The 15,740-nt window shown below is 44.4% G+C and overlaps 1 protein-coding gene across 1 annotated transcript in view; it reads right to left on the minus strand.

Annotated features, from left to right (window-relative positions):
• The window catches only part of NAA25 (N-alpha-acetyltransferase 25, NatB auxiliary subunit), a 3,186,723-nt gene that overhangs the window by 1,857,955 nt on the left and 1,313,028 nt on the right, over positions 1-15,740 (minus strand). The window lies entirely within an intron of this gene.

Consider the following 15,740-nt stretch of genomic DNA (forward strand, 5'->3'; position numbering starts at 1 on the left):
GGCCTTTTTCTTGGCAGACGGCTGACGCTCTTGATGGGAAGGCTCTGCCAAAGCACCTTGATCCAACAGCTTAAGACGCTGGTTTACAAGGTAAAAAGATAAACAGGAGAAATGACTATGTCAAGTCTTAGGAACAAAAGCCTGGCAGAGTATGATCGTGGAAAGCACCCAAACAGAAGAGATGCTGGTCTTTGGGAGGAATCTGCCTCCCACACTGACATTTTCCATTTACGGATGACATGAATCCAAAAGCACCAAATAAGAGTGAAAAATAAGAAGAAACCTCAATGCATCACGTATCTGAAATGAGGACTAGTAAACAGCAGAGCAGAAGGGCATTCAGACTGACATCCAATGATGAAGTTCTGACTGCTGGCAAAAAAGTTCAGAGTGTGTGCATCTGCACATCACCTTTACTCCCTATGCCTTGTGTGGGGAGCATACTTGTGACATACGATGCCTGTAAGTAATAAAGGCTCTGGTATACTCGACAGATTTTGCACGGTCCTTGGTAAGAAATCCCTTAGGTTATGACTACTGCAACAGAGATGCGGAAGAATATCAATATTTCAGCAATAATCCTTAAAATGAATATTAGCTTAATATCAGTGGGGGGGGGGGCACTTCAGTTAGCATTCCAAGGCACACAAGGATTATCATGCAGAACCACTGTACAGAAGGATAAATGCCTAAATCCTCTAGGTAAAGCTCCCCTACTCTGCTCTGCCAAAACCCACTCACAACTTGAACACAACATACAAGCTGTAATGTTTCTGAACTCATGATACCCTGTCATTCTGCTTGAGCAGACATGTAATATAATAACAGGTGCCTCTACTGCAGTAGAGGCAGCAATACTGAGTGGAAGGAGGCCTAACAAGACCAGGAAGAGGCTCTGTGGCAGGGAAATAGGAACTGCAAACCAAGCCAAGCAGACGCAGCTGCTTCACTGTTTGCTCTCAGTCCATGGTAAAGGCAACAGCCAAGCTATCAGATGTTCCTAAATGTAGCTGTTTAAGACACGGTACCAAAGTGCTGTTCTAGCAAAACGTATTTAAGAGAACCTTTCCAGGATTATTCATTTCTGGGGGAAAAATTGTCAGGTGTATGGATGGGTTCATAATAAACACCAAGAGCACCAGAATTGTCATTTGAGCACAAGGTGACACAACCCATATGAAAAAAAAAATCTAGAGGCTTTCCTATCTGCATACAGCCAGTAATTCAGTTACTCTCCTGGCTAAGATAATAGCGACCAGAAAGTAACAGCTACCAGGAAAAAAAAAAAAAAAAAAACTTTCTGAAATAAAAAAATGCATGTTGCAAGTAGTAAATGTTTGAAAGAAGACAATGTCAGCCTTTTCAAAATAATGTCCTATAGTCGGGAGGAGATATGAAAGAAAGTGCAAGGATTGGAAATACCTTTAGGAAGAAGGTTCACTATATCCTCCTGGGCTACCAAAGTACAGTTTTGTACCTACCATAAATGTAGATGTTAGAGTGTCTTCACTGCTGCAGTCATTACACTTGGCTTATCCTGCCGTCAGGCGGTCCCGCAGTCGGCCAGAGTTCCAAAGTCTTAGTCTGGTGTCGGTTGCTGTCGCTTCTTCCCTGACGTCAGTGCGCCAGGGATATACAAGATGCAGCAGACGCCATTTTCTTCAGTTTTTCTTGCCCCAGATGTCAGGTGCCCCCAAAAGGATAGGCAATGCATATTGTTTACAAAACATACATAAAGGAAAAAACATAACCTTTAGTAGCCAGCAAATACACCACAAAAAAAGGCATAGCGTAGAAAGATGTAGATAAGACCCAGCTAAGAAAGAGGGGAAGGCGGGTGGGTAACCAGGACTGCAGCAGTGAAGACACTCGAACATCTACATTTATGGTAGGTACAAAACTGTACTATGTTCATCGTGTTTCACTGCTGCAGTCATTACACTTGGGAAGAATCCCAAAGCTGAGTCAGGGTGGCTGGTTCTAGAGAGGATTTGGTGTGGCTATGAGGCCCTGCAGTACTGCAGTGGCAAAGCCAGCTCTGGATCTAGAGTAAAAAGACAAGTGGTAATGCTTGGTAAAGGTGTGCACTGAACTCCAAGTTGCAGCTTCCAAAATGTCCTTGGTAGATACTCCTCTAAGATAGGCAGTAGAAGTTGCAGTTGCCCTGGTGGAATGTGGCATAATGTTAGATGGTACAGGCTTCCCATGCTGTGTGTAGCAGAACCAGATACAGTGTCCTATTAACTTTGAAATGGTCTGCTTTGAAATAGCCTTTCCCTGTGATCTTGCAGCATAGGATACAAACAATTGCTCAGTTTTCCTGAAAGCTTTTGTTTGTCCAAGTAGAAGCGTAACTGTCTGTGTATGTCCAAGGAATGTGGAATTCTCTCCCCTTTATTCTGGGGGTTTGCATAAAATGTTGGCAAGTTAATAGTTTGGTTGAGAGCCACACTGGATACCACTTAGGCATAAATGAAGGGTTTGTTCTTAAGGAAACCCTGTCTTGGTGAAAAATGATGAAGGGCTCCACTGCCATTAGTGCCTGTAGTTCTGAGACTCTTCGTGCTGAGGTTATTGCCAGTAGCAGGGCAGTTTTCCATGATATATATTTTATTTCTGCTGCATTGGCTGGCTCAAAAGGAGGTAGAGTGAGCTTTTCCAAGACAAAATTGAGGTCCCAAGTAGGTGATGGTGCTCTCCGGGGCGGTCTTATGTTTTTTGCCCCTCTGAGGTACTGCTTTAGCAATGGATGAGAGAAAATAGGAGGATCTGTGTTGTAATGAGCCAAGATGGCAGAAGTGTGGATCTTAATGGATGAGGATAGTCCTTTGTCCATTATCTCAGTTAAGTATTGTAGTATCTGAGGTATGTTAGGGACAAGAGGGCAAGGCTTTGAGCCTGGTTCCAGGCACAGAATTTCTTCCACTTTTCTGAGTAAGATTTCCTGGTGCTAGGCCTTCTGGCCTCCAAAATGACATCCATAACAGCTTTTGAGAGAGGTGTTGCCTGTTTGGCGAATTATTCCACCATGCAGCCAGGGATAAGGTTTTGAGCTGACTGTGTAGGATCTGATTGTTTTGTTGAGTCAGAAGGTGTGGAATTTGAGGCAAAATCCAAGGTGGGCCTTGAGTTAAGTTCTTTAAGATTGGGTACCAATGTTGGCGAGGCCAGTCTGGAGCAATCAGAATCATCTGTGGTTTTTCTTGTCTGGCTTTTAGGAGAACCTTCGAAAGGAGAGGCAGAGGAGGGAAGGCATAAATGTGTAGGCTTTTCCAGCTGAACGAAAGAGGATCCACTTTCCATGCTCTTGTGTGATAAGTCCTTGTGCAGAATTTTTGTAGTTGGCAGTTCAGTGGGGAGGCAAAGAGATATGTTAGGCAGAGCCCCTCACTGACTCTATTCAAGAGAAATCTCGACGAGTGGATGGGAGATCGTAGGTTTACCCCGGGGGTCATCTCTTTGTCACTACTAGACAGAGGCATAGTACCCTAAAAGGGCATAGTATTCTCATCCTAAGGGGTGGTGTAAGCCACATACACTCTGGCTAGGCTTATAAATGCCCTAGGGCAGATAGCCTAGTACGAACCTATGAACCTATGAACCTATATATGTCCGGGCACCCCCATTTTTGCATTATCATGCTGAAAACTAGTGGATTTAATTTCCACTTGTGAGGATCCATGATGTTTCTGCTTAGGTTGTCTGCCAGAGTATTTTTCTTTCCTGGCAGTAATTGTGCTTGCAGATGAACTTGATAATTTAGAGCTGTGTTCCACAAGGTCATGGCTTGTCTGCATAGGGGGTAAGAATAAGTTCCCCCTTGCTTGTTTATGTACCACATTACTGTGGTGTTGTCTGTCTTTAATAATAATCGTCCTGGATGCAGAAGGTCCTTCAAAGCTGTTAGGGCATTTTGTGCAGCTGACATCTCTTTTTGATTGATGTGTAAATGCATTTGGTCTGTGGTCCATTTGCCCCAAATTCATTTTCCTACCATGTATGCTCCCCAGGCGTAATCCGAAGCATCTGTTGTTAAAGTCTGCCTGGCTGTGGGTAGTGTGAAAGACTGACCCTTGTTGAGGTGAAATGCCTGTGCCCACCATCGAAACTAAACTCCTGTTGCAGGCAGGGAATTAGTAGTATTACCGTTTCCAAGCTGTGAGAATGTTGATTCCAAACACTTCTTAGGTACCATTGTAATTTCCTCATATGCAGTCTGGCATGCGGAATTAGAAGTATGCAGGATGCCATGAATCCCAAGGCCTGCAGGTTTTTTCTTGCAGGGAGTTGGGACTTTGTTGCCATTAATTGAAAATACTGAGTCAGTTGTCCTCGTTTGTCTGGCGTGAGATAAGCCATCTGGGCCGTTGTATTTAAGCTGGCACCCAGGAATATTATCTCTTGTGAGGGCACTAGTTTTGACTTCTTTTCATTTACTGTGTACCCTAGGCAACTTAACTTTTTTACAAACGCCAGATGCTTTAGAAGAATGTCCTTTCTATCAGCTTGAATCAGGCAGTCCAGGTATGGATAAATTTGAATTCCTTTTTGTCTGCAAAATGCAATTACTGGTGCCAGGCACTTTGTGAAGACCCTGGGCGCAGTAGATAAGCCAAAGGGCAGTGCAGAGAATTGGTAGTGCATTGAACTAGCTATGAATCTGAGGTATCTTCTGTAATTTTGTCTGATAGGGACATGCAGGTATGCCTCTTTGAGGTCCAAAGTAACAAGCCAAGCTTTCTTGCCCAACATGGGAAGGAGCTGCTGTAGTGTCAACATTTTGAATTTTGGAACATCCAGGTAAGTAATTAGAGTGGAAAGGTCTAGAATGGGTCTCCAGGCTTTGTCCTTTCTGGGGACCAGGAAGATTCTTGAGTAAAAACCTTGTCCTTGTTCCTGATGTGGTACTTTTTGAATAGCTCTCATGTCCATGAGGACTGTAATTTGTTTTTGTGCCTCTGCCTATTGATTTTGTAGCAGGTCTGGCATTCCTTTTAGCCTTGGTAAAGTGTGAAAGTGGAACCTGTAACCTTGAGACAATATTCAGCACCCATTTGTCCTGGGTGATTGTTTGCCAGTTTTGTGAAAAAAGTGCTAGTTTCGCCCCTAAGGGAGCTGCCAACATGGTAGAGTTTGGCAATGGAAGGGGAAAGTCATTGAGATGGATTCCTGTAAGGTTGTGACTTGTCCTCACCTCCTTTTGGTGTTGAAGCACCCCACTGTCGTGGTCTGTAAGATCCTTGGGGCTGAGATCTGCCTCTTGGGCATCTGTATCTGCCTCTTTGTGGCCTGCCTGACACAGGAAAGTACCAATTTTAATAGGCCAATTACTGCTAAATCTTGGTGGCTGTACCTGTAAGAAATCCTTTACTGTTTGCATAGATTTTGCCTTATCCTCCATTTTCTTTAATACCTCCTCTGCTTTAACAACAAATAAAATATCTTGCTGTAAAGGAGCATCTAATAATTTCGCCTTAACATGATCTGGTAAGGTTTGTTCCTTTAACCAAGCATGCCTTCGAATCACAGATCCTGTAACTGCTGCTCTACAAGACGCTTCTAATGAATCAAAACCACATTGCAAAGTATGTTTACCTACTTGTTCAGCTGTACGCAATAAATCTTGCTTTTCCTTAAAATCAGGTTGTTCTGCACTTGTACTCATTTTCTGTTTTAACTGAGACAGTAAATATTGTTGATATTTAAGCATGTGAAACTGGCAGTTGAAAGTTCTCACTGCTAATGTTGCTGAGGTGTAAACTTTCTTCCCCCATCTGTCTAATGCTCTGGAATCCCTGTCCGAGGAAATTAGATTTTTAGCTGTGGAGACCTTTACCCCTTTGGGACCCTGGGAAATAATTTCTGGGTCAGCAGCAGGGTTTCTATAAAGAAATTTGTGTGAGTCAAGGACTCTGTAGTACCTGTCTGGCTTGACTGGAGGAGGGGTAATGAATCTAGATTTAAACTGGATTCAGAGAACACATTGTCCACAATATCCAACACTGGTGGAATAGCAAGGGGCCTGTGCTGAGGCAATAAAAGAAAATCTCTGAGCCTTTTCTTGGACTCTGAGTCATCCTGGCCCTCCCAGTGGAAATGCTCCCTCATGGTGTGTAAAGTTTCCCCAAAAGAATAATCCTCAGGAGGAGAGGCTGAAGGGATAGATTCTTCAGCATCAGAGTCCTCATAGGGGGTAAGGAATATCCCTGGTCTGAAGAGGAGTCAGAATATATAGAAATCTGGTCAGAGGAATCATAGTCTGTATCCTGCCTAGGCCTTTTATCAGGAGGGGGATAGGAACCCCTGATCAGAGTAATTAAGTCTTCGGCCATTTTGAGCATCTGCTTTTTAGGCATGGAGGCCTGTCCAGGTGAATGCTGTACTTGCTTCTTTGTCTTTAATGTTGCTTTAGACTTGGCTGTAGCTGCAATGATAAGCAGAGAAGGTCTGAAAACACCCTTAGAAGCCAAAGCCTGCTCAGCGGCTCCGGACCCATCTGAAGGGTTAGTTTCCGTACGGCCAACACCTTGAGTATCCAGAGGCCTAGGCAACTCCATGTGGGAGTCGGTCTCGGCCTGTGGCTCTGAGGTAGCGGGTGTCAGGGGCTGCGGAAGCGCCTCACTGAGAACCGGCGACTGCCCTAAAAGAGGCTTCACCGTCAGTTTTGGGCCTTGGATGTCTGTCCTTATCTGTGCGTTTTTTGAGAATTCCGGTCGTCGGTTGCTCCGACGGCATGATATAATTAAACCTTGGGCCAAAATAATGGCGTGCAAAATCAAGCCGACATTTAATAGTGCGTTTGTTAAATCTAGCACAAAACCGACAACTAGTGATGTCGTGATCTGGACCTAGGCATGGGATACAGTAAGAGTGAAAATCCTTATGAGGTATTTGCTTCCCCACAAGAAATAGAATTATTAACTTTTACTGACATCGGTCCGAGGCAAGAAAAAGTTTCCCCAATGGGGTACTTAGCTTTATTGAAGACTTAGGATCTGAAATCGAATTTGAAATCTCAGGAGTCAGCCGACCGGCACTTGCAAACTGCTTTTGCTTCGGGCACCGCGGGGCAAGAAAGACTGAAGAAAATGGTGTCGGCTGCATCTTATATACCCCTGGCGCACTGACGTCAGGGAAGAAGCGACAGCAACAGATGCTGGACCAAGACTTTGGAACTCTGGCCAACTGCGGGACCGCCTGACGGCAGGATAACCCAAGTGTAATGACTGCAGCAGTGAAACACGAACATCTTGGCACTTACAGGATCATGAAACTTTGAAGTAGCAGAAAAATGAGCTTTTACATTAAATACTTCTGTCTAGAGACAAACAAATTCAAAGTAGAGCAGTCCAAGAAGAGAAGGGTTAAAAAAAATAATAATGTGAAGGAATTAAACCCCTTGTCTACAGCCAAAAAAAGAGAGCCAAGTACTCAGCATGAAGCTTCAGCATCACCAGCACTGGGTGCAACATGCAAGCCATGCCTTCTGTAAAGAAATTCTACATCACATGAAGTGGATGGGGGAAAGCACTACCAGCTGCTGGAGCAGGGGAAGCAAGTTTAACAACTCCGACATGGAGCTGTAAAAATCATAATACCATCCTTCCAGTAACTACAGAAAGACTTGGTCAATGTGAGGGGCTGCCAGGAAGTCAAACATGAACTTCTCATCCAGAACAGGGATAAGCTTTTCAGCAGTGTATCCCTGAAGGTGAGCTTGTGAACACAGCTATAGCAAAATTTATTTACTGGGCTTTAAAAGAGCTATTTTGAAACGCACATTTCCCTGAAGAACTTTCTTGGAACTTGTGTTCTTCCCACTCAATTTAAGGGACTTGTTCTTCAAAGGTATCCATCTGGATGTTGAATACGAAAAGAATGTGCTAGAAAAAAAAGTTCCATCACCAGACTATGGAGGGCAAACTTAATGGAGCTCAGCCTCCTCAAAAAGGAAATGACAGCAGCCCCCATCCTGTTTGCCAAGGAACAAAGACATGGGATGGCTAAACACCCTGACAGACAGTCAGGAGGGACACGTCTTGAACAGAATGAAGGCTACACTGAACTGCCCTCAACTCAAGCATACACTTACTGCAAAATTATTTACAAGACCATGCTTTCCTGTTCAACCAGGAGTGGAAGTGTGCTCCCCAACTCAGCTAGGAGGTGTTCATTGTCAGCATATTCCACAGCAACTCAGAGAAAAAAGACCCTGAAAAAAAGATGGCTCTCTCCATCCACCAGTCTCTATCATCTCTAAGGGGGAAAAACACTTCTAAACCTCACATCTAACAAACCTAGGCACATGCATTTTGTGAAATGATGTTAACAGACACTTTTTGGGAATCACTATAGTCCCAGCAGTACGGCTGATAACACTGGAATGTAATAAGCATTCTACAAGTCCATAGCAACACCAATCCTTAATGTGCAACAAGTTCAAAAGTTATCGGTCAAAATTTTCCCAGGTTTCTAGTGCATAAAACAAATGAACTGCTTCAGGTTCAGTGTAGACCATGAGACCACTTTCTTCTTGGAAACAAAAAGTAGGACTAAAACCTTTTCAACTCTTGTGAAGGCACTAGTTCAACTGTTCTATTGCACCAAGAGGTTTGGAACTCCTGCTGTGTAGGAAAAACATGATCAGAAGGTGCCATGCTGTTCAGTGGTCGGGGAATGGAGAGTGGAGAGATGCAAAACAAGGACAAACCCTGGAACAGCAGGTAGAGAACCTGTGCATTCATGTTAAAGGTTTCTCCAGGCTTATCCATGGGGAAAAAAAGGCTGTCCTCAGCTATATTCCTCTGAATCAGATGGTGGAAAGTACAGCAAGCAGTCAAAGCTGCTGTTGGGAACACAGGAAAACAGTCATAGTAGGTTTGGGTTTTCTGACTTGCAAGGAAGCCACTGTTAAGCTTTCCGGGATTAGCACGTCTTTCAGGAATACAACGCATGTTAACTTTCCCAAAAGTTCTGGGCACTGACTGCACCCAGAAGTCACGGTCGTGCATAGCTAACAAACGGAAGACAGTGTCTGACACCTTTTCTTCACCTCCAAGAAAATCTGCTGAGCATACATACTGAAGAGCAGAGGCTTTGAGGAAAAGGAATTTAACATTTTACTTAGTCTGCATCTCACCTAGAAGCCCAGACAAAAATGTATCCCCAAGAATGTCAGTGCAGGATAACCCTGAAGATCACTGCAACGGCATGTCTGTCAACAACACTGCATACCAGTGGTGTCTAATGACTGCCTAAGGCTACTGCAGTTGTCATGAATTGCTTCTTGGCATCCCATCTAGGGAGAAACTGAAAGCCTGGCTCACTACGAACAGCTTGCACAGTAATGACTCATGTAGCAGGACATTCTAAGGCACACAAATACTGTTGTTTCAGTGAAGTCATCTAGTCTCAAGGGCTGGAGGCAGCTCACTAAGGTGCTGCAAGGTCTTCTGCTGTTCAGGGGCTACCAAAGCCACTACTGTTAGAACCAGGTGCCGATGGTCCAGAAAGCTGCAACTTTTAGAGGATATGTTGCATTTCCTTAGACATTTCTTGTCCACACCTTAAGGGACATAACTGAGTATTTGTTGAGGTACCTCCAGCTCTCCACAGAAAACTTAAGGATAGAACAGAAGCAATGAGGAGGCTGAAGTAGATTCATATACTGGGTCATACAGACCTTGTTCACAACAATGTTGACTTACACCAAACTAGAACTCGAATAAAGCTTTGAAGGAGGGTGGGTTTCTTGACTACACTGAAGGACATGGTTCAGCAACCTGGTGAGCTAGGGAAAGGAGGAACCTCACATATGAAAATTCTGTAGATTCCAAAGGCTCCACACACTCCTTCTCAAAAACTTCTTCAATGGAAGGGGGCATCAGCCTTTTATAAGATTCTAAGCTCAAGGCAAAGACCCTGAGCATTTGGCAAAATGACACAATAGTAAGGGGCAAGGATTTGCCCATAGGCGCAAAACTCTTCTAAGATTCCAAAAGATAACATTAGAAGCCCAACTTTACACAACAGGTGGCATCACAGAGCATGTAGATGAAGTCATCATCAGAAGCTTCATTAAAACCTACAAATACACCCTGACACATTTCAAAAGAAGGCTCAAGGCTGTCACCATAACGTGCCAAGCCCGAGGCACAACAGGAGCTCACAAGGCATCAGAAAATCAAGGATTAAATGTACTAGCTACCAAAGCTTCCTTTTTGCAAAACTTACTACTGAAGGTCCAATTTAATGTCCACCACCCCTGACGGCTGATGCGTAAATACTGAAGGGGTAAGCACCCTAAATTTCATTAACAGCAGTTATTAATGGCTTGGGAAGATTGATCATGGACAAGTTGCTAAGACCAACACCTACCATTAAAGGACAATATAGCGTTGTTGCCCCACAGCAAGAGGTTCTCCCATTCGATTCGCAGCTGGAATGCGGGGAGTGCCTTCTGTGTGGAGTCTGCATGTCCTCCCCGCGGTTGGGTGGGCGTTAAAGACATGCAATGGGTGTGCCTTCGTTGAAGGTTGAATGAGCTGGCACCCACCGTCACGCGCAAAATCTACTGCCAATCATTAGCGGACGGAGTTCTGCTGTGGCGACTAACCGGGAAAAGCCGAAAGACAACAACATTATTGATGCTTTAAGACTGTCTACAATGCCTCTACTACTTCTTTCTGGATGAGTAAAATAATGAAAACTTGTCTTTCTTCCTGTTCCTCTAAAGTCCCCACTCCACCACCTTTTTGGCCCACTGATATCTGTTGGCTAAAATGGCTTTCAAAACAAACTTTTGACAAAATCAGAGATCTGGTAAGGCGCACAAAGTATGTATCACTGTAATTTTGCTGCTGCGAATGGAAGATGAAGAAATGGACAGTAGTAGAAACTGAGCCAGACTGCAAATGATACAGAATTTGTGAAGAAATCTCAAAAATACCCTATCCTTATGGAAAATCAAAATGGCTCTACTGCCATAAGGGCCTGCAACTCAGACACCCTTCTTGCAGAAGTAATAGCCAACAAAAAAGCAGTCTTCCATGACAAATATTTCAATTCAGCAGTAGCCGCAGGCTCAAAAGGTTGTAGAGTAAGTTTTTCCAACACAAAATTGAGATCCCAAGCAGGAGTAGGAGCTCTACGTGGCGGTCTTATATTCTTAGCCCCTCTAAGAAACTGCTTGAACAAAGGATGCGAAAACAATGGTGGGTCACAATCATAGTGAGCTGAGATTGCTGCAGCATGAATCTTGATGGAAGAGAAGGACAGACCCTTGTCCAGTAACTCAGTAAGATATTGAAGAGCCACACTCAAATTAGGCTCAGAAATCTCCAAATTCTTTGCTTTACTCCAAAATAAAAATCTCTTCCATTTTGCTGCGTACACTTTCCTTGTACTAGGTCTTCTAGCTTCCATAATCACATTTAAAACTTGTTGAGGAAGTTGAGACCTGCTGTGTTTCAACACAGAATATGCCAGGCTGTCAGAGGAAGAGAGTGAAGCTTGACATTGAGCAGATGACCGTCCTGCTGGGATAACAGATGTGGAATCAAAGGTTAAGGCCATGGAGGCTCCTTTACCAGACTCCGCAGTAGAGGGTACCAGTGTTGCCGAGGCCAATCTGGAGCTATCAAAATCATCCTTGGCCTGTTCTGTCTGACCTTTAACAGTACCTTTGGAAGAAGAGGCAGAGGTGGAAAGGCAAACAGATGAAGGTTTGTCCAACTGAAAGACAGAGCATCCACTTTCCAAGCTGTGTGATGAAACCCCTTTGTGCAAAACTGTGGCAGCTGGTGGTTTAGTGGAGAAGCGAACAGATCTATGTCTGGAGTTCCCCATGACACTGTCAATTTCTGAAATACATGAAGATCCAGTTTCCACTTGTGGGGATCCATGATTTGTCTGCTTAACACATCTGCTAAGGAGTTCTGTGCTCCTGGCAGAAACCTTGCCTGAAGAGGTAGGTGCAAGCGTGGCAGTCTCCCATAAAATCATTGCATGCCTGCATAGAGGATAAGAATGTGTTCCCCCTTGTTTGTTGAAGTACCACATGACAGTTGTGTTGTCTGTTAGAATCAACACCTGCCCTGGAAGAAGTAACTCCTTGAAAGCCAGAAATGCGAACTGGACTGCTAACATCTCCTTTATGTTGATATGTAGATGCTGTAGTCTGGCAGGCCACTTGTCTTGTATCCACTTTACATTTAGATGAGCTCCCCAAGCAATGTCTGAGGCATCTGTCGGTAAAATCTGACTCGCCTCTGGCCGGGTCACAGAGAGTCCCATGTTTAGGTGACATTCCTGAGCCCACCACAAAAATACTCTTCGAAGGCAAGGTATTATTTGAATGACAGTGTCTAAATCCTGGCAGTGCTGTGTCCATACATTTTCGAGATACCATTGTAACTTCCTCATATGCAGTTTGGCATTGGGAAGCACCAGAATACAAGATGCCATGAACCCTAATGCTTGAAGGACTGTCTCTGCAGTCAGCACGGACTGATGAGATAGTTGATGGAAGTAAAGTGACAGACTCTTTTGTTTGTCCGGGGTTAAAAAGGCCATCTGGGCTGCTGTATTCAGTCTCACACCCAGAAAGCACATGTCTTGAGAGGGTACTAGACTGGACTTTATTTCGTTCACAGAATACCCTAGGCATCTTAGCACTGCTATAAGATATTCCAGATGCTGTAGAAGGTCTTCCTTTTCTTGAGCCAGAATCAGGCAGTCGTCTAAATAAGGATAGATTTGAAGTCCTTGTAGCCTGAAGTAAGCTATCACTGGAGCCAGAACCTTTGTGAATACTCTGGGCAGTAGATAAGCCAAAGGGCAATGCAGAGAACTGATAATGAGAATCTCCAGCTTGAAACCGCAGATACTTCCTGTAACTTAGCCTGATATGCACATGAAGGTAAGCTTCCTTGAGATCTAAAGTTACCATCCAGTGATCTTTGCCCAGCAGGGGTAAAAGCAGTTGTAACGTCAACATCTTGAACTTGGGAATGTCCAGATAAGTGTTGAGGAGAGATAAATCCAAAAGCAGTCTCCACGTGTTCCCCTTCTCTGGTACTAGGAACATGCGAGAATAAAATCCTAGGCCCCTTTCTGACACAGGGACTGGTAGAATGATGTCCAACACCCATCTGTCTTGAGTAATTAAATCCCAATTTCCTTTGAAAAGAGACAGTTGTCCTTCCAAAGGAGCTGCCAGACGAGAATCTACTGGCAGTTGAAAAGGCAGGTCATTGGGTCTGTTTACGAAAGGACTGACCCCTGCCCTCACCAGAAGTCTGAGCAGGTGAACTCCTGTTCTAGGCCTAAAAGAACCTTGAGCCCTGCCCCTACCACGTCTAGACCTACCCCTAGACTGGGAATCATAAGCAGGATATGTCCACCCCTTAGCAGGCCAATTTCTACTAAACTTGGTGGCTGTACCTGCAAAAATCTTTAACAGTTTGCATAGACTTAGCTTTGTCCTCCATTTTCTTTAAAACTGCTTCCACAGGTGAACCAAACAACACATCAGACTGTAAAGGAGCATCCAAAATCCTTGTCTTAACATGCTCAGCCAAATTTTGATCCCTCAACCAGGCATGCCTGCGAAGAACAGAACTAGTGGCAGCCACCCTCGAGGAGGCCTGCACAGCATCAAAACCACATTGCAAAGAATGCTTGCCCACTTGTTCAGACACATAAACTAAATCCAGCAAGTCTTTACAATCAATACCTTCCGCCAAAGCATCCACCTTAGATTTCAATTGTGAAAGGAGATAATTTTGATATTTCAGCATGTGAAACTGACAATTTAACGCTCTCATGGCTAGAGTGGAAGAAGTATACACTTTCTTACCCCACCTATCTAACGCCCTTGCCTCTTTGTCAGTGGGAACAGGATTTTTAACCACAGAGGCCTTAACACCTTTAGGCCCCTGAGAAACAGTTTCGGGTCCGCCCTAGGACTCTTAAACAAATACTTATGAGCTTCGGGCACCCTATAGTACCTATCAGGTTTAACAGGAGCAGGAGGCAAAGAATCAGGGTTCAGGGAAGCCTCTGCAAAAACATCTTCCACCACATTCAACACAGGAGGTATAGCTAAGGGCCTATGCTGGGGTAAAACAAGAATTCCTAAGCCTCTTCCTGGAATCAGAGTAATCCTGGCCTTCCCATTTAAAGTGCTCCCTCATGGAATGCAGAGTCTCTGAAAATGAAAAATCCTCAGGAGGAGAAGCCGAAGGAGTGGCATCATCCACATCAGAATCAGAATAATGAGGATACTCCTGCAAATCTTCCAGAAGATTCAGAAGCCCCTGAACCCTGTTCAAAACTGTCAAATTCTGGTTCCACTCTAGGCCTCTTATCAGGAGGGCCCATAGAACCTCTAATCATAGTAATCAAATCTTCTGCCATTTTAAGCATATGTTTCTTAGGTACAGAACCCGAAGGCTAGGAGAAGCCCTACTGAAGCTGAAGTTGGCCTACCTCTAAAAGAAGTTTTGGCAACAGAAGGAGAGGCTCTAACTATTTTGGGAAGAGAGGGAAGAATAGTTACCTGAGAAGCCCCCTCAGCCTGGCCTGCCTCCTGAGAGGGTACATCCTGTAACAGTAAAGTTTCTGCCTGAGACTCTATAGAAACTCCCGGCAAAACCTCCGGCTCCACTGAGCCATCTAAAGAACCGACGTCTGGGACTGCCGGTTCATCAACCCTAGGCTTCGCTGTTTTGTCCTTGCGCTTCTTGGATGAAGCGGGCCGGAGCATCCGGCGGCATTTTATAATTGCAACGCTTCCCAAACACTAATCTGGCACAGTCTAACCTCCTCTTAATAGTGCGTTTGTTAAACTTAGCACAAGAGCGGCAACCAACAACGTCGTGCTCAGGCCCTAAACAAGGTATACATAATGTATGGTAATCCCTATGAGGTATTTGTTTCCCACAAGAAATACAGTTATTCACTTTTCTGACATCCGGTTAAATACAGAGGCAAGAAAAACCAAAATGTTCCCCAACGGGGTACTTAGCCAACTCTGATTCGGTCTGAAACTCCGGTTTCGGAAATATTTCAGAACGCCAACCTGCACTCGCAAAACTGCTTCTGCATCGGATCACGCGGCAAAAAAGACTGAGGATATGACGCCGGTCATGCGCATTAGTACCCTGACGTACTGACGTCAGTCTAATGCGCCCTGACCGACGTCAGCCTTATACTCTGGTATTCGGGCCGACTGGATGCGGACTATACCCAATAGTAAGGACTGCAGCAATGGAAGACGAAGAACATCAGTCATAGTAGGTTTGGGTTTTCTGACTTGCAAGGAAGCCACTGTTAAGCTTTCCGGGATTAGCACGTCTTTCAGGAATACAACGCATGTTAACTTTCCCAAACGTTCTGGGCACTGACTGCACCCAGAAGTCAATGTCGTGCATAGCTAACAAACGGAAGACAGTGTCTGACACCTTTTCTTCACCTCCAAGAAAATCTGCTGAGCATACATACTGAAGAGCAGAGGCTTTGAGGAAAAGGAATTTAACATTTTACTTAGTCTGCATCTCACCTAGAAGCCCAGACAAAAATGTATCCCCAAGAATGTCAGTGCAGGATAACCCTGAAGATCACTGCAACGGCATGTCTGTCAACAACACTGCATACCAGTGGTGTCTAATGACTGCCTAAGGCTACTGCAGTTGTCATGAATTGCTTCTTGGCATCCCATCTAGGGAGAAACTGAAAGC

The sequence above is a fragment of the Protopterus annectens genome, chromosome 4.part0 (assembly GCF_019279795.1).
Source record: "Protopterus annectens isolate FY-2018-M chromosome 4.part0, PAN1.0, whole genome shotgun sequence".
NCBI lineage: Eukaryota > Metazoa > Chordata > Ceratodontiformes > Protopteridae > Protopterus > Protopterus annectens.